Here is a 25849-nt window from a genome sequence, read left to right as displayed (position 1 = left end):
GTGGGTGAGCTAATATAGCCATTACAAGGTATGATCCCATAAGACGCGGGGTACGATGGTGAGATCCGTGGAATTATCATGCGGTGGTCGGTCTGACTAGGAGGCAACCTGCCCGTAAGGTGTCAGGCTGCATGGTGGTGAGCTGCCTAGTGGCGAGTTGCCTGTGAAGTGTCGGGCTGCTTGGTGGCAAGCTGCCTGTTAGGTGTCGAGCTGCTTGGTGGTGAGCTACCTAGTGGCGAGCTGCCTATGAGGTGTCGAGCTGCATGTGAGGTGCCGAGCTGCTTGGTGGCGAGCTGCCTGGTGGTGAGCTGCCCATGAGGTGCCGAGCTGCTTGGTGGCGAGCTGCCTGTGAATTTCCAAGTTGCACCTAGTTGTCATGAGGTGCCATGTGTCATAATGTCATTGGAGGGCCAAATCCGCCCTCATCAAAAAGCATTAAAGGTGCACTAATGAAGGTGAGTTTTGGAAAATAAAAACTTACTGACATTATGGATTTACATTATAAACAATTGTGATTAATTCAAGTGAAATGGCGAAAACTCATGGTGAATTTACAATTTCCCTTTTTGTTTTTATCCTTTTTACTTGATAATTGTTATTGATTGTATTTAAAAGATAGGGGTTTCTACTTGTTAAAAAGGGGCCGGTAGTACCAAATTATCAATGTTGCCGACGTTTCTTGGCCTTGTTTAAAATTTGGGGAGATGGATTGGGTTTGTCATCATCAGCAATCTCTTTCTAATACTGTCGATCAGGAGAATACTATTAGTTGCAGAAAGTAGAAACATGGCCACACAACCGGAGACGGTGTTAAAAAGGACGGCTTGCGTCGTCGGAGGCAGCGGCTTCATTGCCTCTCTTCTTGTCAAATTATTGCTTGAGAAGGGCTATGCTGTCAACACCACTGTCAGGGACCCTGGTTCGTCTCTTCCTTTCCCTCCTTTTTCTCTTCTTTTTTTTTTCTCTCTTCCAAGTTTCTATACCTTTCTTCTTTCTCCGTTTGTCCATGCCCTCGCCCTAACATTTGTTAGATATGTGGCTAAGAATTATTCACGGGTACTGTGTAGATAACCTGAAGAAGGTCTCTCACCTGCTGGAGATGCAAGTCTGGGAGACCGAAAATCTTTCGAGCAGATCTAACTGATGAGGGAAGCTTCGACGCTGCTGTATCCGGGTGTGACTTAGTATTCCACGTCGCTACACCGGTGAACTTTGTTTCCCCGGACCCGGAGGTAATTAATTCCAAATTAAAATCCAAATATTAAATGTAACAAATATCGACGATGGATATGTAAGAATTGGCCGTCTAATTAAATTTGTTAGATCAATACTCGCTTCGTTTACCCCCATTGGGAGGGCTTTGCGTTGAGTAGTGAGCAATCCGTCGATTTACGGGTTTAGTAAGTCTTTTTTTTTTTTTTGAAAAAGTAAGTCTATTTTTGTCTCCAGATTTTTACCAAATGCTATTTTCATCTAATGTTATAAGCTGCTGCCTGAAAGCCATTTAAAATACTTCATTCTAATAACGGAATCTCATTCTTATTAATGACATTCCCCATTTGAGGGAATGGTCATTGGCCATTCCCTCCTCATTTGAAAATGAATTCCCATTTCAATTGATTTCTAAACCAAACAGACCATGAAAATAAACCATTCCAATTGTGATTATAACAGATTTTGATTTGAATTCTGATGTAGCACGATGTAGCTGCTCCTAGTTGGAGGTGGTCTGGTTTTCAGACGGACGGCGAACTGAACCTACAAGGATATCAGAGAATCTGGGGATGCTAACCCGGCGAGGTCGCTCCGATGCTTAAGTCAGTAGGCTAGTAGCGAGCTGAAATTGCTTTGAAAGTAAAGAGCTTGAGAGCAAGAAAATCACGCATACCTTGCACCCTCGGGGGGTGGAGCCCTTGTATAATGGAGTCCTCGCGGGTTTTGCGGAGTGGTTCCAAGATCCTCGTCACGATGAGATCCGCTTCCGCATTAATGGGGGATAACTGATAGGGTTTGTCGAGTCCGCCCTAATCGATCAGGGGAGATAACGCTGGCTGTTACGTGGCGTGATCCCGTGAAGTCCGGGAACCGTCGGAGGGATTTTCGGGATCACATAGTGGCGTGACGGTATCCCCGGACTGATGTCTTTAAGTCCCGAACTGGGTTGGATGCCGGTGTGCCTTGGCATTGGGCTGTTCTTGTTTGCGATCTGGTATCGAGTCGATCTCGTCTCGAGGTGAGCTTGTTCCAAGGTCAATTTAGCTCGAGGTGGTTGGGTACCCGAGCTCGATCTGCTGTACACTCGTTAAGGTGAGTTGTCATCTTTTGATCAGGTTGTGTCCACGTGTCCCCCTGTTACGAGGTCGGGCCAAATCACCCTTCATTAATTGCCCCCCACTCCCCGAACTAGGGGTCCAGACCTGGTGCGGGGAGTTCATGATGTGACAAGTGGATTTGGCTTGAGGTCCAGGCTGCTTTGTCGGATGAATCGTTGGTCGGACCAGTTCGACTACTCAGCTCAACCAATGATAATCCGGGTGGCGTCTGGTTTACACGCAGACGTCACGCGATCTACAAATTATGCGGACGTCAAAAAGCGTGCTAACGGTTAGACAGCTTGTCTCCAGCTCTGTTAATATAGTTTCCCACACTTCGAGCTCTTTCTCTGGCACCATTGTCTCCGCTTACGGTTTCTCGATGACGAGACAACGACCATCTTGTCTTTCTTCTTGTTTCTGCCATTCTTCTTTGAGTTCTCGCACTGTTGGTCAGATGCTCTTCGAATGCCTCAATGGCTTGATGTATGAGCTCCATGTTGGGTGACGAATTCCACCTGAACCAGTAGCTCATGTAGCAGTCGAAGCACCCGTAGTCGAGCATGGGAGGCTTATGAACAATACTACCACCGTTGTTGGGCTTCTTGCACTTCTTCTTTTCTTCGACCATCGAAGGTGGATTGATCGTCTTCATGGTCCTCTGGGAAAGAACGGAGGCCAGGGCAAGAATCGCAGCTGGGAGGAGCTTTAACACGGATAGGGCATCTCTTGTTGAGCAATAATAAGGAAGAGAGGACGAGGGGGAAGGATACACTTTACTTTTGTTTTTAGGGCAGAGATTCTTCATCTCCGGTTGATGGATGGGAGGGAAACCCATTTTCTTCTCCTATTTTCACTACAAGAAAAAAAATGGCTAAGCCGGCCTTTGCTAAACCGCCGGCTAGCTTTTCTAAACCGCCGACATAGATATCAGCTGGCGGTTCAGTGCTTGCTGTCTATAGTTGCGTCGCCCTAGGTTATGGGCACCGGTCTAGAATACAAAGGCCGCCGGCCTAGGGACCCGTCCGACCATACATTTGCTGGCAGTTTTAAGGGCGTCGGCTTAGATTAATTTGTCACTTCCATAAACCCCGGTTTAGCTAAATTTTGTAATCAAATTCGACAGTTTCAACCGCCAGCTTAGACTAAAATTTCATGTAATTAAACCGCTGCCATTAATGTTTTATTTCGTCAAAGGTGGCGGTTTGAACAGCCGGCGTAGACTTTTTATAAACCGCCGGTTTAAGTGTAATGCTTTACCAAAAGTGGCCGTTTGTTTGACCGCCGGCTTAGGTGTTTAAATTTTTTTTTTTAATAAGAATTTCAGTTGACACCTGCTGAAACCTAAAGTGTTCCAAGTATCATTGCAGTAAAAAGTAGAAATGAAAAAATAAACATTCATTCAAATAAGCATCCAAGAAAAAAGAAACATCTATTCAAATAAGTATCCAAGTATCAATTTTGATAGCTCCCATACTTGGCCCGATAGGGTCAATATTGCTTCGGAGAAAACAGTGAGTGCAACAGAATAAACGAAAGAATGTGGTCATGCAGCCTTCACCTACATCTTTTTAAATGGAGATCAGAGAGCATTCCATAGGTAGATCAGGAGAGTCCAATGCCATCTCCATCATGGCATATCTGTTAAAAATGCAACCTTAATTTTAGAGACCCCTTGTAGTTCACATTATAAGGCAAACATCCGTTCATAGATAGAAGTACACCAAAGTTTATACCAACAAAAAGATAGAAGTATAAACACTGTTTATCAAAAAAAATAGATAGAAGTACACCAAGTTTACACCAACAAAAAGATAGAAGTACAAACACTGTTTATCAAAAAAAAAAAGTACACCAAGTTTATAACAGAACAATACACACATACCGGTCTCCTATATACTTTCCCGTGTGAAGTAGCCCAAACCCAATTCCTCCACAAGAGTACGCTGCTTATCAGGTGGCAAATGCTATGAGCCAGTGACTGTCCAAAGTATTCCCCCTGAATTATTGAATCATGGTTAGTTGAAACTCTGGCAAAGGCCATCTTTCTCCTACATAATGGTATCTACGATTAAGCCACATTTCATGCTTATGTAAGCCCAGACAAGTCATAATCAAGGCCATGACCCCGAAATATCTGCAAGAATTAAAGCTTTCAAAATGCTTTTACTAACTAAACAAAACAAAGGAAACAAAAAACTCTATATTAAGTGATTTGATAAATGAGAAAAACCTCCGCCATCCAAGCTTTAATTTGTTCAGCCTGAGATCCAAACTTCCTTCTGTAAAATTCTGCCTTGTTAACTCCTTTTGGGGCAGAAGGATTAAGGATGGATGCCATCTAATCTAAAAATTTAACCAGTAGTAAATCCAACATGTGGTGAAAAAATAAACAACTTAGGAAAAAAGAAAAATAATAACAAGGAAGTGAACCTCAAAATCAAATCTATCCTTTGATGAAGTTATAGCTTTATCCAGATTTCTTTTGCCAACAAAACACCATGGGCAAACAGTGTCTGAACTGACATCAATTTGAATGAGTTTCTTACCGGCGTTGTTATCTTCTAATCGAGCCATGAATCTTGTGTATCTGCAAGTTTTACAGAATATTATCATAAACTTCAATACTTCTACCATACGAAACCTTGCAAGGCAAGGAATCAAACCAGTCAGAGTAATTAAATTCTTAATTTCAATCTCCCCACTGGCATAATCTAATAGGCCACCTCTCATTGGTCCTCAAGGGAATCTAGAAAAATGTGAAAGAATCATAACCAGAACATAACACAATGGCATGTTAGGGTATCTTACAACTCAAATTAAAAGTACCTTAGATTTCTGCTAAATGGGAATATGGGAATCCTCCCAGAGTTAATCTGCACCTCTGCATTGGAAAGATACCAGTGAGGTCATTCATGGGATTTAATTAGTAACTCTTTCCCCACTATGCTAGTATTTTGTTCCATCATATACTTCACATCATAATCTTCAGAATCAGAAGTATCCATGACTGTATCAGAAGCTTCTTGTCTATCAAAGGTAACTTGAGAAATGCATTCCTCTCTTTCTGGCCAATCAGATCTTCTGCATACATCCCATACTGCAAACATCTATTCAAATAATTAAGCATCCAGGAAAAAAGAAATACGTATTCAAATAATTATTTAGGAATCTGTTTTGATACCTACCATTCTGCAAACAAAGACATTAGCATCTCATATCTTCTGCCATGTGACTACTCATTCCAAACCTCATTTACTTGGACCTAAGATTCAACTACTTCTCAGGCCCCATCCCGAAAGAGCTTTTCAACAAGAGACTGGACACCATCTTCCTCAACAACAACCAGTTTGAGGGCCAGATTCCTTCAAATTTTGGGAACTCACCAGCTTCTGTAATAAGTTTAGCAAATAACAAGTTCAATGGAAACCATCCACCCAGTTTTGGTACACGAGTACTGCACTGAAGGAAGTGTTGTTCCTCAACAACCAGTTATTGATCAAAAGAAAAAAAAAATGCTGAACCAAAAAAATGATATACTAAATAAGCTTTCTTGCAATAATATCAAAGCGAATGAAGATGCCTCATTGCCATAAATAACCTCTGTAGCCTTGGTCGCAAAGGAAAATAGCGTAAAAGCTTGGCTGGAATCTTTCCCTTACGTTTAGATGAAGATGCCTCATTGCCATTATTTGTGTTGTAAGAAGGATCCCATCGAGAAGTACCACAAACCTTACAAGTGTCTCTATGCTCATCTTCCTTCCAATATAACATGCAATCATTAGGGCACGCATGAATCTTAGTATAGTCAAAACCCAGTTGCCTTATAATCTTCCTTGTTTCATAATACGAACTCAGCAATACCTCACCTTCTGGTAGAGCCTCTTTCAATAGCTCAAGTAACATGGTAAACGATTTGTCAGACCACCCACAAAGGAACTTAATCTGAAATAGCCTCACTATAAGTGATAATTTTGTGAATTTTTTACAGCCTGGGTACAAATCTTGTTCAGCATCACCTAGCAAATTGTAATATTCTTTAGCTACTGTACTAGACCCCACCCCTGCATATGCATCTAGTCCCTCAGTTTCTTCATTCACTTGTTCATACACTTGGTCTGATATTCCAAAAACATCCTGCAACATTCCATGCATATCAACATCCACATTTGGTGCATTATTTCCATTAAGATTCTTTTTCTTCTCCCCATGCTCAGTCCAATTAGTATAACTTGGCATCATCCCATTCCACAATAAATGCCCCAAGACTTCATCTTTATCTTCTAATATAGAGTTGACACATTTTTTACATGGACACAATATCCTACCACCACAAGATCCATTAACAACAGCAAATTCAATAAATTTTTGCACTCCCTCAATATATGTTGGATCATTCCTACTGCATTAAACCCCAAATAACATATTACCAAATCAAATACTATATAATGAAATCTATTCCTAGAAGAGAGGCTATGTACTACGAAGGGTACCTTGGAAGATTAATCCAGCTCTGACTGATTGCTCCAAAGACAACCAGTACAATGAAAAGTTCCTAATTTAACCGGTAATGGTTATTATAAAATCCAAACAGGAAAAGAATTATCAAAAAAATTTATCACCACCCTAGCTATCTGATATACTCCACTACAATGACAAGGTTACCCCTACCCCAATAATATGGTTATGATAAAATCTACTCTAAGTTAATTGAAAGCTTTAATAAATAGATCTGCAAGCTTGATATTCTGTTTCAGCACTTAATTTAGCACCCACATCTGACTCGGGCTGAGAAGGTCCAGCATGCCGAGCATGTGATCGCTGAGATCTGGGTCAGGACAGGCTGCAACACATCAGTGCATTGTAGCACTCAGCTTCTTACTTTATTTTCATATCAGGATAACTATCTAGATCTGAGGGTGCAGATTGAAGAGTTATAATACAACTAGGAATGGCATGTGGTATGTTAAGCTTAAAGAACAGAAGTTCTAATCTGGCAATGGGCAGGCTAAGGTCCAGCCTGGTGCTTTTTCATTTATCTGATCTTGATTTGTGTCCTAAAGGTAATGATAAGCCACTCCTAAGGATCAGCAACTGAAATTGTTCCCTAGCACTGTCAATCAGATCTGTTTGAGATTCATCTCTACTCTAGCATTGTACTTGTCAGCAATAAATACTACTGAATAATTTAGAATGTTTCAGAAAACTCTTCCAGTAGTAGCAGTAGCAGAGGTGGGAGTTCTGAGAAGTTGGAAGGAGTTCCTCTATAGAATGCATCTGCAATCTTGAGGATTATCGATGTCACTGCTTCTTGATGATTTTCTGTATGGGAAGTATCCCACAACATTTCTGCAAAAAGAAGCATGCTCTTCAACTTCCTTAGTATTGGTCTTATGAGGGTCTACAGATAAAATGTTCCAGAGATTTCAGTAATTTCAGGCATCCTGATATTCTTGTTTACTGCCTTTCTCTTTGACTGAGTCCATATCCAAATTGGACATCCATGCTGTCATAAGAGAATATAAAGGATAGTGTTCCAGTTGAAGGGTGAGATTTGGGCATAAATGGTGTTTTTTATTATTGTTGATTTGATCAATTGTTTTTATATTCTTTCTTTTCTGTTTACTCATTAGCAAGTACTGACAGTGGATGTGAATCACAATTAGGAAAGTTGGTGAATGGTTGAGATGCTAGTGAGTAGTGACTGGCTTGAATTGCTGGCCTGCTTAGCAGGACTTGCATTGAAATGTGTAAACTGAATTTGACTTGTGGGTCCAGAGAACCCCATCTAGTGTGTGAAAAATCATTTATGCTCAATTAATTTTAGGCTACCTTCATCAATGAGATCAAATTCTATTTGCAACCTATAAACATAAAAGATTGTAAGTTGAAGTTGTTTGTTTGGAGACTATCAAATTCAATATGATTTAGTAATAACCTACTTGGTGGATTGCTACATCACTCATTTGTTTGGTTGCCTCTAGTGAATTCCTAAAAAAAAGGTATGCTATAGCAGTCATAGTTGATTATCTCAAGGCAACATGCTAACTAGTTTCAAATTTCTTAATGAAGAGTAGAAAAGTAAAGCTCAGGGTGTCCAGGGTAGAGAACTATAGCTACTGCTGGTGGTAATGGGTAGGTTAAAGTTCAACCTACAGAAATTAGAACAAAATTTGTCAGTCTATAGTCAAAGTATCAGCCTACAGAAATTGGTTCCTGTGTTCACTAGGGAAGAACACATGTAGACCCTCCCAAAAAGCAGAATAATCGTAGAGCTCTTATATTCAGGAAGAGGTCCTCTGATTCTACAAATAAACTAGCAAAAAGTCTGTCAACTGTAGGTATAGTGGAAGAACTATTTGAAGAAGGGTCAGCAATGCTTGCAGAAAGGTTAGTATTTTTTCTATCTTCTGTTTAGTTGATATTAGCTATAATAAAAGTATTGATTTTTTAGATTGGTTAATATAAGTATATATTTGACTTGTGATTTTTTTCCTTTTAGCTAAAGGTGTACAATCCACTCAGAATTTAATCAATTATGATTATCCTTGAACACTAGAAACTTGTATTTGTGATAAAAGCTGAATTCTTGTTTTGATCAGCCACAATTAATTTTTTTATATAATTATATATTGTAAAAATAAGGTACAACTTTCATGTTCCAAGCACCCCTTGAGGGCAGGCTAGCCTTTTCTAGCCTAGCCACCACTAAGAATTTACAAACTCCATCATTGGAGAATTAATCCTCAATACTTCTAAATTCTATTCACCCCTACCTCTGTGAGGCTATTGGCTTAACATGGTGTTCACTTGTAGCTAGTGCCTAGCCCCAATTCACATTTATTAATCTCCCTTTAAGTGTGTCCAAGTTTCCATGATCCTGCATGGACACTCTGTTGTTTCTAATCTAGCCAATCGTCTAAGCCCTGTCCACTATGTGGGGTTGGCTACATGACTTCTGTTCAGTGTATTGTTCATAATTCTGCCTTCTTATAGTACTCAATGCCAACAAGTCCAGAATAGAGTCTCTGTGAAAAAAAAAGGGAATTATTATAGAAGAGGATGTGACATGCTACCAATTCCTAATGATGTCATCTATTGTAAAAGGTGCAAATGCATCCAATGCTTTTACTCAGTGCACTACCTTGGCTTCAACCCATTTAAGCACAAATTTCACTTCACCCTATCAAAGATGATCCTATAAAACCTTCCATTTTCCCGTTAATTTGTCATTGTGTATATTCTCTTTTTCTATTACTGCTGTTGGAGTGATTCAAACAACCGAAGGTGCAGACTCCATGCTTTGGTTGGTGTTGATGCCAAGGAACCTGTTGTGCTGACTCCAGCAATCACTTATCCCTTCTTCCCTTCTGTTTTCTTAATTTCCTTTTTAAAATTGCTTTTGTACCAACCCTTCCTATACTTTTTTTAATAGATAACTGACCCATCCTATTCTTCATAAATCCTCTTACTCTAAACATGATTTCCAGATTTATAGTTAACTCCCAAATAGACCTGTTCACGAGCCAGGCTTCGGGCCTAACTTACACTATGTCAGGCTCAGGCTTCAGGCTGGGCCCCATTCAAATTTTGGCAAAAGCCAAGCCCGAGCCCGGTCCATGAACAGGTCTACTCCCAAACCCTGTTCCAAGCCCATAAAACAGAAGTTTCTATACATCCTACATCACCAGTCTGACCATGGTTGGATTGGTCAGACCTATCCATATTCTTCTTACTCCTTGGAGTTTGGACCTAAGGATACTTCAGTAGTCTTCCCTATATAATATCTAAACATCCTACCAAAAAGGCAATTGATAGTCAATAGAAGACCTATTAGAATATACATTAATCACATTTTCTTCCTAGAGACCAGAGAGCTTAAACAATCCTGACATACAAGATTAGGTAATACAAGTACTATTTTAAACTCACTAGAGATAGTGGCCTCAGTCTTTAATTTTGATTTTCTAAATGATTCTTAGCATCTATCCTTTGTTGTGCCATCATTGTGTTATCATTCTTGCACAGAGAGCACATATGGCTATATGGGGGACAAGAGTTCATTATTCTCCTTACTATCATGATGCAGATATTAATTCCATGAGACGCCACTGAAGTGTTATTTTAATTCTTAGCTGGAAAAACTATTAAACATTCTCAGAAAAATTTGATATAGAAAAAGATCTTATGTCCCTGAAAGAAAGCCCAAGCATTGTTGGCATTTTTGACTATAAATGCAAGGGCCAATCAATTATCCTTCCATGTGCTAGTGTTCAAATATGCAAACATTTTGATTTACTTGCAAAAGCCAGAAAAAGCAGCACAATTTGTACAGTATGTAAAAGGGAAGTGCTTTAATTGCACAGAAACCTACTATTTGCAACAAATGGAGCAGACTCACTCATGGGAAGATGTCCTAACAAACCATTACATAAGGGAAATCTGTTAGCCTTCTCATAGAAATTTCTTCTCCCGGTTTAAAAAATAGGCCTGCCCAAATGACTGTAATATGTGAATTTGTACAATATTAAGTTAATGCAAATCTCCTTTTAACAATCTTACCTTTAGCAATTAACATGGCTTTCTAAGTTCAACAGATTAACATGGCTTTCTAAGCACAAATTTCGCTTCACCCTATCAAATTAACAGACCATCCTAAACCCACTTAAGCATTATTGTCAAAGCAAAATTAACATGTCTTTTCTATCAAATCTAGGATTCACTAAAAATAATTCGCTATTAAACCCAAAAAAGGGACTTTCTTGGTGAATCATATATTTACAAAGAAATCAAATTCACTGAAGAAAGGACTATATTGAAGCAGAATTAACTACAACTTAAGTGTTATCAAAACTATCAAGAACTAGAACTGTACAAGTATAATTGATCCTACCAATGCACAATGCACTTAATTCAAGAATCCATCAGCATACAAAAACCCGAAATTTACAATTGACGAACAAAAAAACGTACAAGAACAGCAATCATTTTGGTGCTAGGAGTATAGAACCAATGCAACAAAAAAACTTGCATTTACTTGATCTACGACACATGTACTCATCTTCGTATAAGAACCAAAGCAAGAAAAGCAGATAGCGTAAATAAATTAATATGGAGTATAGGATCTTACAATATCTAATAGCGCAAGATCCTCTTGAAAAAGTTTAAGAGCCTCGTCACCACTAAGGGGAAAGAAATCAAAACCACGAGCATAAAGAAAATATAGATTGAACTTCTGCGTACTAGGAGTGCAGAGCAGTAGCTGTTCTCGCCCTAAGATGAAAAAAAAAAAAAAGCAAGATTAGGATTTTATAATTTATAGAGAAAGACGAATGGGGTATAAAAAATACAGGGGTCGATGAACGTACCTTTCTCGACTATTTGTTGAATTTCACAGCTCTCAATGCGTCGATTGAATATAAATCCGACCTCAATGATTCAGAATCTCGATCAACGAAGGAAACTTTCTATATCATTGTTGTTGTGTGGGAGAGAAAGTGGAGAAGTAGAGTTGTGTAGGAGAGAAAGTAGGGAAGTAGAGTCATATTGCTCGTAGAAATCGCGCGGCTCCATGTGATTTTAGAAATGGAGGGAAAGCATTGACCAGTTTTAATTCACTGAATCGGCTGGTTCAATGCAAATACCGCCGGTTTAGTTCACTGAACCGCCACCCTGTTTTAACCATTTCTTCGGTTTAATTCAATGGTGGCAGTTATGAACTTATGATAAAACGGCCACCATTGATGCATCAAGGCCAGTGTTTCTTATGACTGCCGTCTTACAACCGCCGGCTTAGCTGGTTTTTTCTGTAGTGTTTTTCTGTTTTGGAGGTTTTGTTCCTGTCCTCCGCCTTTGGGATTGCGACGAGAATGGCAACCAAGTTGCAAAGATGGTGACGCTGGCTCGCTTTCTTGGTATTGTATGAAGTTTTTAGGAGAAGAAAGGATGTCGCCACCAATGGAAAAAGGGTTCGGTGAGCTTTGGTGTCGCAACCGGTTCTATCCAATTGAACCGATCAGACCATGTTAACACCCAAACAGATGTGACACGTTAACGTTAGCATGATCGACATGTACTTTTCTAATTCGCAGGTTCACGCGTCCAATGCACGCACGGATGCACAGAATGCGGACTAATTATTTGATTAAAATGTAAAAGAATACATAAAACCATCAATTATCCTTTATATCTAATTCAAAACATTATTAAATTCAACACCTAATACACGAAGTTTATATTCTTTCAAACAATATGCCGGTTGAGGGGATTGGGTTTAGCTTAATACCATACCCTACCTGTAACGTACGGGTTGTGGAATCCCAAAACTTGACTTGCCCCAAAACACATCCTTCAAAAAATAAAAAAAAAAAAACCGCCCCGTTGAGGTGGGTAGGTGTGGATACCCACCAGGTAGGGTAAAAATTGACATCCCTAAGCCCGAGATGCTTAGTTAAGGTTGATTTGGGCCTAAGTTGATAACCTCAACTTAACCTTAAATTGGACCAAGCTTGAGCTTGGGATCAATTTGGTTTTTGTTAGTTTACAAATGGCCAAATCGAAATTGAGTGGATTGGGTTGGGTTGAGGGTCAATATATATATATATATATAAGTGGGAAAATTCCCATATTCCTTAGTCTAAAATATTTTATATTTAAATTTAAAATTATTTATTTATTTTTTAATAATACCACTAGAATTTCTAAATTTAAATCTTTTGAACCAAACAAAAACTGACACAAACCAATATAACCCAAGTTGGATAGTTTTCACTAATGTTTGGTTGGCTTCATGTGACCAAGTCCCCAACCTAGCAAAGTCAATTTGGTTGACCAAGCAACGTACAACTGAATCGAACCAACCTGTGAACACTCCTAATTTTAGATAAACTAATAGTTTCATATATATCTAATGCATAACAATAGTTTAATTTCCAATAACTATTGAAAATTTTTATTAAAAATATAAACAAAAATAGATTTATACATAATTATTGAAAATATATTTATCACAAAAGTATAATAAGTAATTACTAAAAATATAATAAATATAAATTTTAGTATATATAAAATATATAACAAATATAGATTAAGATTTTAAAAGGATTAGAACAAATATCAATTTTCTAAAATTATTTTATAGAATTATTAAGTGATATAGCAATTATTATTATATTTTTTTAATATCTATTAAAAACATTTTTTGAAAGTTAATCTATTTTTCATTATTTCAATGATATTTAAAAAAAATTAAATTATTTATATTTCATATTATTATAATCAAATATTATTAAATATATTATTTTCTTTATTTAATATTTCTTATTTGTTTCTAAATAATATTTAAAATATGATTCATTTATTAATTTTTTAATATTTAAAATATGTAATATTAGTTATTCACAATATTATATATCTATTTAAATAATATCATTATTTAGTTATTTCAATATTACATATCTATTGAATTTCATAATCCATAAAATTATAAGTTATACTATTATTACATAATTTCGTTATTAATTTTGTTAAATACAAAATTATTATTAATTCAAATATTATGAAATCTATTATAATTATTTTCTACTTTAATTAAAATTTTTAAGTTTATTAAATAATTTCATTATTTTAACTATTCAAAATTTAGTTATTTAAATATTTAGATAAAATGCAAAATATTTAAATATCTTCATTATTTAAATTTTAGTTATTTTAAAGTTATTATATAATATTAAATATTTTTTATCTATATTATTTAAGTATTTTTAATATTTTGTTATTTATAATATTTAGTTATTGAAATTTTTAAATAATATTTTTTTAATTTTAAATTTTTATAAGGTGACTTCATGAGGAGGCAAGGAAGGCTAAAATGAAGAGGGACTAAGAGTTCTCCGCTAGGATAAGGGAGAAATCTCAGTCCATGACGTGACATGTTTCTACTTTAGTATATACTAGCAAGGACCCGTACGATGCACAAGCCTTGTTAAGAAAAAGTTAAATAATAGAAATACATAAGAGTATATAATTGTTTTATATTTTAACTTTTTTAATAACCAATCCGATTGAACTCAACCCAAATTGGTCGGTTTTCTAGTATTTCCAACAGGTTTTGGCTTAGCAACTTTCCAACCCAACCAAATTAGGTCAATTTCAATTTGGCCATTTATAAAACGACCAAAACTGAACCGACTAGACCATAAATATAATATTTTAAATTTATTTTTTTAATATGGGAATGTGGAAAAATTCCCACATTTCTTAGTCTAAAATATTTCATATCATTAATTTAAGTTTTCCAATTTATTTTTTAATAATATCATTGTAATTTATTAAATTAAAATTTAATTTTTTTAAGTTTAAATCTTTCGAACAAACAAAGCAAACCGAAAATAGACCCAAACCGATACAACTTGAGTTAGTAGGTTTTTACTAATGGTTAACCGGATCCGAGTGATAAACTCTCGACTTGACCAAGTCAATTTGGTTGCCAAAACAACCTGCAACTGAACTAAACCAATACTTAAACACTCCTAATTCCAACTATATTAATAGTCTAATCTCTAATAAATAACGATAGTTTAATCTCTACTAATTATTGAAAATTTATAGCAAAAGTAGACAATCATTAAAAATAAATTTATAATGAAAATATAATAGATATCTAATAAAAATACAATAAATACTGAAAATATATTAAATTAGCCAATAAATAGTGTAATCTCAAATAACAGTTTAATCTATAATAAATGTTAATCTATAAATTATAAAAAATATATAATTACTAAAAATAAATTTATAACAAAAAATACAATAAATACGACAAATCAATGTGAACTTTTTGGTCTCATGGAGAAGGGCTTAAATTTCTCGTGACTACTCAGTCCAGACCTTGTGGGGTACAGAAGAGGAGATGCATGTCCTATCAAACAGAGATGTTATTTATTATAGATTGAAACTAGAGAAGTAACCTGTGCTCACCACAGGAGTGGGAGATAAAATAAATTGTTAAGTAAAAGTTGATAGGGTTATTACATGTAAATTATCTATTACTTACCAATTTGATAACTTAGAATTGTCTATTTTTAACTCATGCAAATGTGAAAAACAAAGAGGACTTTACTTTTTGACATGACGTCTATAAGGGTTGCTCACAAACTTACTTGGGACATGAATATTTATAAATCCACACCAATTTCTTAGGCTGTGTTTGGTTTGAAGGAAAAAGTAAGAAAATGAAATAAAAGATAAGGAAACCTTTACAAACTTTGTATAGGTTTCTCTACTTTTCCTTTCCTTTCCCTACCTTTTCCTTCAAACCAAACATACCCTTAATGTAATAAATGCATAGCAAAAAGCACTATCAAAGGTTTTTGATTAATTTACAGGAAGTTGAATGAATTATAAAAAGGATAAATGATGCAACCATCTAAAATTAAAATTACAAATCTTAATAAAAAATTTCATAAAAAATAAAACAATGTTGCACGTGATGACAAATACTTAAGTCAGGTCATGGTAAAACAAAATAATTCATCTTCCAAAATTAGGAATCATGAGGGAAAGACATAATCCATTTTCTTGTACTTAACCATCAAATAAATATATTAACAAAGCCTTTGAAAAGTTCAGATTTTGTTATATTTGAACTATGAAGTTTAGAACAAAGCAATAAAAAGATATACCCAAATGAAAGCAGTGGTTAAATTGTTCTCTGCATCCAACTTCTTACATTGATTAAACAACTAAGCGGCTATTTGGCATAAGTACGTTTAAGGGCCGATTCGTTTTTTAAAGAATTGGCTAACAGTCAAAAAACGTTTTGAGACCATTTCAACCCAATCTGTTTGGTTCTGTTTCATGCCACATCAACACTGTAAAACTTTTCATCTGGAATCGACTGTGAATGCAAGTCGTTTCTCCTTAGTGTTTTTTTGTGGTTCACATTATCCCATGCTATGCATGTGCATAGGATGCACAAACATGTTCTAATCTAGCGGTTACAGATTTGCGTATAACAAAAATATATTGAAATCTATTCAATATTCAGCTAAAGAAAATTACAAATTTTATTAAAAAGTTATTACATATATAAATGATTATTAAACATCTATTAATCACTGAAATAATGATTAAAATGCTATTATACAATTAAAAATAATATTTAAAACTTGTATTTTTTTAGGGAAAACTAAGATTAGGGATGGCAATTTCACGGGAATTTTTGGGCATCCGACCCATCCCAACCCTAATAGGACCCGTTTATCAAAACCCTATAGGGTTTGGGTTTTGACTTTAAGGTATACGATACTTGATACTCAGGATGCATAAATATGAACCTATCATATTATATATCATGCACAAATTTATAAATTTTAAGTACTAAAATAATTATACTATTATTAATATTTTTTTGTACAAATTTCTTGGAATTAAAATCATAATTTGATGTAAATTTGGATTTGATAGATTGTTTATTTTATTTGGTTATAAAATGCTAATTTTAAATATTACTTTTTTTATTTTTAATTGGAACTATTAATCATATATATGTATTGATTGTTTTGATGAACACAAAAGTTAATAAAATTTATTTTATTTCATTAAATAACACAAAAGGCGAGATAACTTAGTGGCTTAAAGTAGTGCTGACGGTGTGTGATCTGGCAGCTCTCAGTCAAGGTTCAAAGTATCGATACGATACGTATTTTGGCCGTATCGTATCAGTAGTTAGAAACAGCTGATACACACTTTTTTTTAGTTTTTTTTCGAAGTTTGGTTTTTTGGGAAGCTTATAAGATGTCTTTTATTATTAAAAAAAGTTGGGGATCCGAAACGGCTGCCGTATCTTTTCAAAAGATACAATACGATACGCCCGATATTGAGGATATCTTTCGTTAAGCAATTTGACAAGCTGAGGGACGCCTGTGTTGGTGGAGCTACAGATGTATCGACCAGAAGCCGATTCCTTCTCGGCTAAGAAAATGTGGGCCCGGCAAATATCTTCTACGTGTGATATTGAGATTGAACCTATTAGCATTTCCGACTTTCATAATGTCGATAAGGATCTAGTTGCCTGTGATGAAATGGCAAATTGACGTTGTGGGTTCACAAAATTGTATGAATAATATGTTTTCAATGTGCGGCTACAAGGGCTGATGTGGGTGTGAGGACAAATTATATGAGAAAATCCGATGTAGTATTATTCTTCACGAGGTGAGAGGCTCTCAAATAAACATAAAGAAAAGAAAACTAAAATGACAGAAATAAATAAATAAAAAGAAGCCATAGTTGTTTTGTGAATCCAATTTCCTCTTCGCCGAATCCCACCCACTTGATATCACTTGAAAGCCTTGCATTGGAAATATCTCCCATGGAATGAAAACATACAAATACAGGTGTCGTGCAGTTGCAACCATTGTTTTTAAAACCGATTCAGAAATCGAACCGGTGAGGGTCCGGTTACCAGGTTGAATGATCAGATAATTCGACCCAAAGGGTTGGCCCGTTTTGAAAAAAAATTAAAAATTTGAATAATGGTTAAAATCATTCAAATAGTTAACCGGCCTAGTCAGCGGTTTGTTGACCAAAATCAACGGTTTTGGGGAAAAAAAGCAGTTTTAGAAAAAAACAGAACTAATCAGATGACCAATTCCCAGTTTTTCTAGTCCGACTGTCCAGTTCGATCCAATTTTGAAAACCATGGTTGCAACTTGCACAGTGTTATGAGGAGAAAATCCGAATTCTTGTCTTGTTACCGGATTTTCAATGGATTGGGAGTACCCTCTCCTTTTTGAAATAGGAAATTTGAATTATTGGAGTTATTCTCTCAATTCTCTCATTCCTACTTGTTATCCATTTACATTGAGCATGTATATTGTTGGAAATCAAGGTTTTTCCTATAATGTTTATTAATTACTTAGAATCATATAGAATTCATTGTATGTTTAATTTGTTCCCTTTCATTTGTACAAGAAAAACATAGGGATTCATTTCACCAACATGACATAAACGATAGACCTAAAACCAAGCGATAGACTAATGTGCTTAGTGTCATTTTGGTCTTCGAATTTTAAAATATGATAATTCAGTACTTGAAGTTTCAAAATGTGACAATCTAATACCTGTCATTAACCAGCAGTTAATGACATTTGAAATGTCATTAAGTAACATTTGAAAAGAACACAAATGCCCTTCAAGTGTCATTTAATTTTCTTTATCAACCATCCAAACGTTGACAAAACATTAACAGTTTCAAATCCTTGCTTTCTCCATTCAAGAAAGTTGGGGTTACATTTGAGAGGCATATGGTGACCCCAACTTTCTTGAATAGAAGAGGCAAGGATTTGGGACTATGAACTTTTTTGTCTTGGATAGTTGATCAAGAAAATTAGATGACATTCGAAGGGCATTTGTGTCTTTTTAAAATGTCACTTAATAGTAGATTAACAACTAATTAATGACAGATACTGCTTTGTCACATTTTGAAAGTTCAGGTATTGAATTGTCGTATGCATTTTAAAGTCCAGGGACCAAAGTGACACTACACCCAATGTACAGGGCACTAATCGAGAATTTTCCTTATTTTTTTAGTAATAAAAGAAAATCTATATCTATGTATCTATCTATTGTGTGTGTGTGTGTATATTTTTTTGAATCTTTTATTTTTTTAATTCCACATAATTATCAACCCATTAAGCAAACAAAGAAATCACATAGGCTTAACTATTTCTAACAACCTTAAAAAAGAGGGCTTTGCTTTTCTAATGTTTAGCCAAGTGGCGCCACTTTCCCTCACTTTCTCCTAAATTATCTCTAACTCTTATTTATCTCTTAAATTATCTCTAGTTTAGTATAGAGATTCTCTCCTAAACTATTTCTAATTCCAATTTATCCTATCCTCCACTTTTTATCTATATCTATCTAAAGAAAATTTCAATTAAAAATTTCAGATTATTTAAATATTATAACAAAATTAAATAATAAATTTAAAATATTTATTCAAAACACAAAATTAATTATAATAGATTTAATAGTATTCATATTATTGATAACTCTATATTTTTAAATAATTCATCATTAAATTATGTAGTAACAATATAAATTATAATTTTTTGAACTATTCAATTTAAATGTTATTCAAATAATAAAAGTTTAACATAAAAAACAACATTATTTAAATATTTCAATAACTAAATATCTTAAATAACAAAACATTAAAAATAGCTAAATAATTATATAAAAATATTTAATATTACGTAATAAAATTCAAATAATAAATATTTTAAATATTTTACATATTATTTAAATATTTAAATAACAAAACATTTAACATGACTAAATTTTAAATAGCTAAAATAACAAAATTATGTAATAAATTTAAGAAATTTCTTAAAAGTAGAAAAATAATTATAATGGATTTCATAATATTCATATTAATGATAATTTAATATTTTACTAAATTAATAATGAATTATGTAATAATAGTACTAATTCTAAATTTATGGATTATTAAATTCAATAAATAGTTAATATTTTAAAAATTAAATAACAATATTATTTAAATAACTAAATAATATTGTAAATAACTAATTTAACTTATATAAAATAAAATTATAGAAAATACCTTTCAAAAATTTAATACTTATAAGTAATAATTTTACAATAATAGTGTATATTCATTATATATTTACATATAATAAAATTAATATTTATTTTATTTTCAGTAATTATTTGTTGTACTTTTTGATAAATATGTTTTCAATAATTATTTATAAATCTATTTTTGTTTTTTTATTTAACAAAAAAATTGTGAATTATTATTAGAGATTAAACAACTATTATTTAAATTTTTAAATTTAACAGTATATCCCAACCGTGTATTGGGAACATCTCCCAATGACAAGTATAAGAGATGTTTCCAATGTGAGAGCGGATCTGCTCCTCTCACAAGACATCTCACACTGACCTCACACGCACATCCTACCATGCATTTGGAACATCTCTCGTACTTATAAGTTATTATTCACGGGAAATGTTCCCAATGCACAGTGTATGTGCCTGTGAGGCACCCATGTGTGAGGAACAGATCCCGTTCTTCCCAATGCATGCTGAGATGTGCATGTGGGGTGTCTATGTGGGGCGCCAATATGAACTCAATGGAAATGGAAGACTTCCATGATAAGGGATCTCAATCTCAATGTGTGGTGCAACATCCCCACATCTCATATGTGCTGAATCTACTGTTTTCTAGCCATTTGAACCACTCGAACCATCATCTAGTCAAGATTTTAGGTTCGATTCAAGTAAAACCTAAAGAAATGTGAAAAGCAATTCGATCTGAATGATTGGACCGTTGACCCGATCAACACAGTGATCAGGTCGTGGGTTGCATACTAACTATGTATGCAAAATTCGGAAGGCCATAACCTTGCACTTTGATGTCTGATTGATGTGATATATATATATTTTTTTTATTTTGGGTTTTTTATGATCAGTGTCCCAAGGGGCCGTAGGTGCTTTGCCCCACTATTTTCGTGAAAAAAAAACCCTTTTTGGTATAAAACATAATTTTTAATATTTTTATAAATAAAAAATGAAACTAAATTAAAAACATAAATTAAATATAAAATAATACATATATCATATCTAAAACATTATTTATTGGTAAAAGATATATTTGTACATGTATATATACATATATACCACCGGATCGGTTTTTAAAACATTGGGTGGATCCCAGATTTATGGTGAGATGTGGGGACACAGGTCATGTTTGAAGAGTATTGAGACTAGGGGCAGAGCAAAGTATATTGGTGGGGTCCTTGATCCTTAGCCCCCAAACTTTTTATTAAAGCCATCATTTATATAGCTATTAAGTGGAGTCTGGGTTAAAAATGTAGTAAAGTGGGGCCTTTGCCCCAATTCTCTAACGCTCCAACTCCCAAAATAAAAGTATTTGTTTATTGTTTTCTTTAAAAGAATCCATAATAAATTAAAACATTCCCACTCCATTTCTCTTCACTCTTTTGGTTCCTATTTCATTTTCTTGTTTAACTTGCCCACCCCCTCAAAAAAAAAAAAAAATCATGGCTCTGCCAAAGATTGGGACAACTTTTGTTAGGAGGGACTTTATATTGTGACTTGTGAATTGCTCTCTGCCGCATAAATGACCAGATTCAAAACTAATTGATGTAGAAGCTTTAGGCAGGACCATTAGCGTGTTGACACATGGACAAGAGTAGAGCCAATCAGCGTGCCTAGTAGGGTAGAGGTTAGTGCCCAACGCAGGACCAATGGCGCGACCACACACGATGAGCTTGGGTGATCGCTCGCCCAGGGCCAGATCACATCTTGACCATCCGCGACCGTCCGCCACCAAGTGACCCCAAGTATAAATAGGGCATGACTCCCCCAAGGTAAGGGCCCCCCAGATTCTCATCTCTCCAAGCTCTCTAGCTCTCTAATTTACTAGCGACCTCGTTTGCCTTCTTGGCTACGCCCTCACTAACTTGACCGTCGGAGTCCCCATCTTGGGTTAACACCCAGGGCCTCTAATGTTCCCTTCCTTGTAGGTATTCGGCCTCGGCCGACCTCATCAGTCCTCGACCTCAACAACCTTTGGACTTTCTCGGCCCCTCCCACTAGCCAACTCATCTAGGAAGTAGAACGAACTCTATGTTGTCCTCGGCCAATCCAAGCATCAACAATTGGTGCCATCTGTGGGAACGACCGCTAAGACTTCCCCCAATCTACAACTCAGCTTCCGCAAAAGGCTAGAAACAACAGTCTAGAAAGTCCTTCACCGACTCGATGACATCGAGCAAAGGCTAGACAAGGTGGGGCGACCGGCAGGAGGCCGCTCGGAAGGTGGCCACCTTGCAGGAAGCATAAGGTATCACCGTGGACGCTCTTCGCGAGCTCCACCAGCTCAACGACCTATCAGACCTACCCAGGCCAACCCCTCAAAGTTCGGCAGGAGCAGCCAAAGTGTGGGTTAGCTGCCAAGGACCCTCTGACCTCCCAACTGAAGGGAGAACGATTCAGCACGGTCTTGTGACCACTGCCAAAGCAAAGAACACCATCGCAGACAAGAGAGCCCTCGGGACGAAGGTGGGCGATCGGGCCACCATAACCCTCTGGGCCAAAAAGAACCAAGACGTAGATGGCCCGTCCCGCTGCTGAGGAGACCAGGATGAGGCTGAGATACCTATTGGCCAGAAGATCGCCGACCTACAGGCATAACTCGGCGCGGTGAAAGACAAAATTTGGCAAGTCAAGGAGAGCCGAGGTGACACCTCAGCAAGTCAACACTCCTCCACCAAGATGGACGCCTTCACAGCCGCCATCACCTTGGAACCTCTTCCACCTCATTTCAAGGTTCCCACACTGGAGACTTGTGATGGAACCTCGGATCTAGACAAACACCTGGAGAGCTTCCGGGCACTCATGCTCCTCTACGGGTACTCCAGCGCCTTAATGTACCAAGCTTTCTAGGCAACCTTCAAGGGGGTATCTTGGCGCTAGTTTTCTGGGTTCCCGCCTTGCTCCATCAGCTCTTGGGACCAATTCGCCAATCTTTTCCTCGCCCACTTCATTAGAAGCCGACGATGCCAGAAGTGTGTCATCTCATTCATGACCGTCTGACAACGACATGGCGAGAGCCTGCTGTTCTACATCGACTGCTTCAAGAAATAAGAGCTCGAGGTCCGCAACCTCGATCCCATGGTCTCCATGCTTGCAGAAATCCAAGGCCTCCTCCCTGGATCGACCCTTAAGGTCTTTATCAACAAGACACTGCTCATAACCAACGCATGATTTTTGAGAAAGGCGTAGAAGTACATTGCCGCCAAGGAAGACTTGGCCGGGCGAGCCCCGAGGTGGAGAGGCCGATCATGACCATGGCGACCACCGAACGGAGATAACTACGGTGCTAACGACAACAGGAAACTGCCGGCCTTATCCTACGACTAGTACACGCCACTCAACTCCACCCGAGCACACATCCTCATGCAAGTAGGAGAGGAGGAGTATATGAAGTGGCCTGGAAAGAGAAAGAGGAACCCCAAGAGGGGTGACCTAGAAAAATATTGCACGTATCACTGTGGCATCTGCCATGACACCGAGGACTGTTACAACCTCCAAGACGAGATCGAGTCTCTCATCCGCCGTGGAAATTTGAAGCAGTACGTCGACAGTGACCTCATCACCTCGCCACAGCAACAGCGGATGTAATCACTCATCACCAACACCTCGGCCTTGGGCATGCCCGCAGGCTGGACCATGTAGCCACGAGCTCAGCCTCGGCTGACCATGTAAACATTTTGTAACAAAGCAAGTTTCTCTTACCTCGTCTCAAACCCTCGGTGTATACGTTCTCGTATCGGTCGAGCGACCTTCCGCAACATACAACCTTCTCCAAGGTTACACACTCGTACTGGACCTCAGTCCATGGCACACAATCCTCGGAGGTCATACGCCTAGTCGCCAGGTCCCTCACCTCAGTCTACTAGCTAGCCGCAGCATACAATCTTCACCAAGGTTACACACTCGGACTGGACGATGACCCATGGCATACGACCCTCTGGAGGCCACAAGCCCTCGGACGACCACTTGGCCATGGTACACAACCTTCATTGAGGTTACACACCCAGACCATATGTCGGCCCAAGGCATATGGCCTACTAGAGGTCACATGCTTGCTCACCCCTTTTGATAGGGACCCATTGGATCTCGACCATAGCTAACGGGGTGGCCCTTGATTTTGGCCACAACCTCGGAGAGACCCTCTAAGCGAGCAAATTCTCATCTAGGCTCAAGAGCTGGCATCGGCCCCCCGCTTAGCACAATTCATGAAAGAATAGACATGTTGAAGGGAACAATGCCACCTCGCTAAGGCCAAGGTGGTCCTTACCACCGGCGGGCTCCACACAGCCTTGGCTACGCACGAGCTCAAGTGCCTTGTCCCCCATAAGAAGGGTGTCCAGGAGAGCTATGGCGTGCGCCTCCCTTTCCTTCTCACCAAGGAAGGGGGCCCCATGTTTATGGCAGTGAAGCTCAGCCTCGACCCTACCCACCTGGGTGCTCGAACAGATGGGTTATTGAGCGATGGAATCTTTGGAACTTGTGACCTCTCAAAAGGGGGCACTGAACCCCACATAGAAGAAATGCAACTACAACAGAGGCACAAGATACACAAAATTCCACGCCGGGCAACTCAAAGAAAGTGCTCACCACGGCCACTCTTGCCCGGCAAGTAAACCCTTAGACAGTCATACCTCCTCGGCGGGTAACACCTCAACTTTCGATGAAGGCAATTGAGACCTCGAACATGTCTTCTTCAGCCGCTCGCCGATGACTCTTCAGGCTCACTTCGCTACATCACCTTGGGTGACAACCACACCTTGGCGGCCCCCCTTGCCCACCTCTCGACGAATGCATGCCCCTCTTCGCCAGAGATCTCACCTCCTCAGCTCAGGGCAGTACCACCTCAGATGCTTGCAACTTCACGTTTGCCACCCTCACGCAAAAGCCACCAACTGACGGCATGACAAGTAACCAGTAGTGGAAGTGCAATAGTAATGAAAGAATCCTATAAGCAACGCAACAAGTAACCACCTTGGCCACCCCTATGGGTTGCCTGGTTGAGGCGTCCTCCTGGTTGAGACACCCTCCTCGTCGATGCGTCCTCCTGGTCGAGGCGCCCTCCTGGCTGAGGCACCCTTTCGACGCCTGTTTGTCGAACGGGCCCCCATCCAATGCCCTCTCCAGCAACTGGGCCTTCTCAAGCAACAAGTCCCTGGCATTCAGTGACACCCTTGTGCAAGCACAAGCTAACCGATGCTTATCAACAGGTAAGAGAGCCAACGTGTCGAACTGATAGGAATCCTCATACCTAGGTGATCGGAGCCGAGGCCAGCCCGCGTCAAAACTTCCTCCGCCGCTAGGGGCTCAACTCAGCTCCCCACCAAATTGACTTGAATGGCCAGCCCTCTCCACCGGATGCAAAGGGACACCACCACCGTCTCGTATACGGTTACGACCTGATGCCCACCTTGGGTACGGTCCAGACCTTCAACGTCGAGATCCTTCATGCGCATGAAAAACACCTGACGCCGGAACTCGTCTCGTGTGTGGCCACGGCACGCCCAGTTGCAGTCTACACCTCACATAGTGGTGACCGGCCAGAAGTCGATGCCTGGCCAGCGCACGAACTCATCAACTCATCTGAAGCACACGACTGGGGGACACACACACCTTATACTCATAGAAAACATGGTATTGAGCTCCCTAGAGCCGAAGCCAACACCTCCATGCTCTTAGGCCCTCCACAACCTCCTCAATGAGAAGAATCAGCACAACAGCTAATGAAAACCCTCAAAGCCGAGGATGACGTCCACATGCTCATAGGCTAGACCACCTCTAACGAGGCCTCGGTCGTAGCTGACGTCTCCATGCACCTAGGCCAGGCTATCCTCAGCAACTTTAAAATCGGGACTAGCACCTTCGTGCCCGAAGACCGCTCTCTCTAGCCTGGCAAC

The 25849-nt window shown here is 38.0% G+C and overlaps 2 long non-coding RNA genes across 7 annotated transcripts; one reads left to right on the top strand and one right to left on the bottom strand.

The window, feature by feature from the left end:
- The first annotated feature begins 538 nt into the window (after positions 1–538).
- Positions 539–1328, top strand: LOC104585746 (uncharacterized). The gene is made up of 2 exons (XR_733351.3): positions 539–919; positions 1068–1328. It is a non-coding gene; the product is annotated as an uncharacterized LOC104585746 (long non-coding RNA).
- A 154-nt stretch (positions 1329–1482) lies between these two features.
- On the bottom strand, positions 1483–11878 carry LOC104585745 (uncharacterized). Of its 6 annotated transcripts, none has more exons than XR_016080271.1 (4): positions 11681–11878; positions 11443–11585; positions 4198–5704; positions 1483–3953 (listed from the first exon to the last, which is right to left on the bottom strand). It is a non-coding gene; the product is annotated as an uncharacterized LOC104585745 (long non-coding RNA). The 6 variants fall into 6 exon arrangements; XR_016080273.1 differs by lacking the exon at positions 1483–3953 and having other exon boundaries at positions 4093–4449; positions 4546–5704; XR_016080274.1 differs by lacking the exon at positions 1483–3953 and having other exon boundaries at positions 4093–4658; positions 4746–5704.
- Positions 11879–25849: the final 13971 nt, after the last annotated feature.

This window comes from Nelumbo nucifera, chromosome 1, assembly GCF_055504915.1.
Source record: "Nelumbo nucifera cultivar China Antique chromosome 1, China Antique-T2T, whole genome shotgun sequence".
NCBI classification, from domain to species: Eukaryota; Viridiplantae; Streptophyta; class Magnoliopsida; order Proteales; family Nelumbonaceae; genus Nelumbo; species Nelumbo nucifera.
The sequence above is the reverse complement of the archived record's forward strand: the minus strand, read 5'-3'. Positions and strand labels throughout refer to the sequence as shown.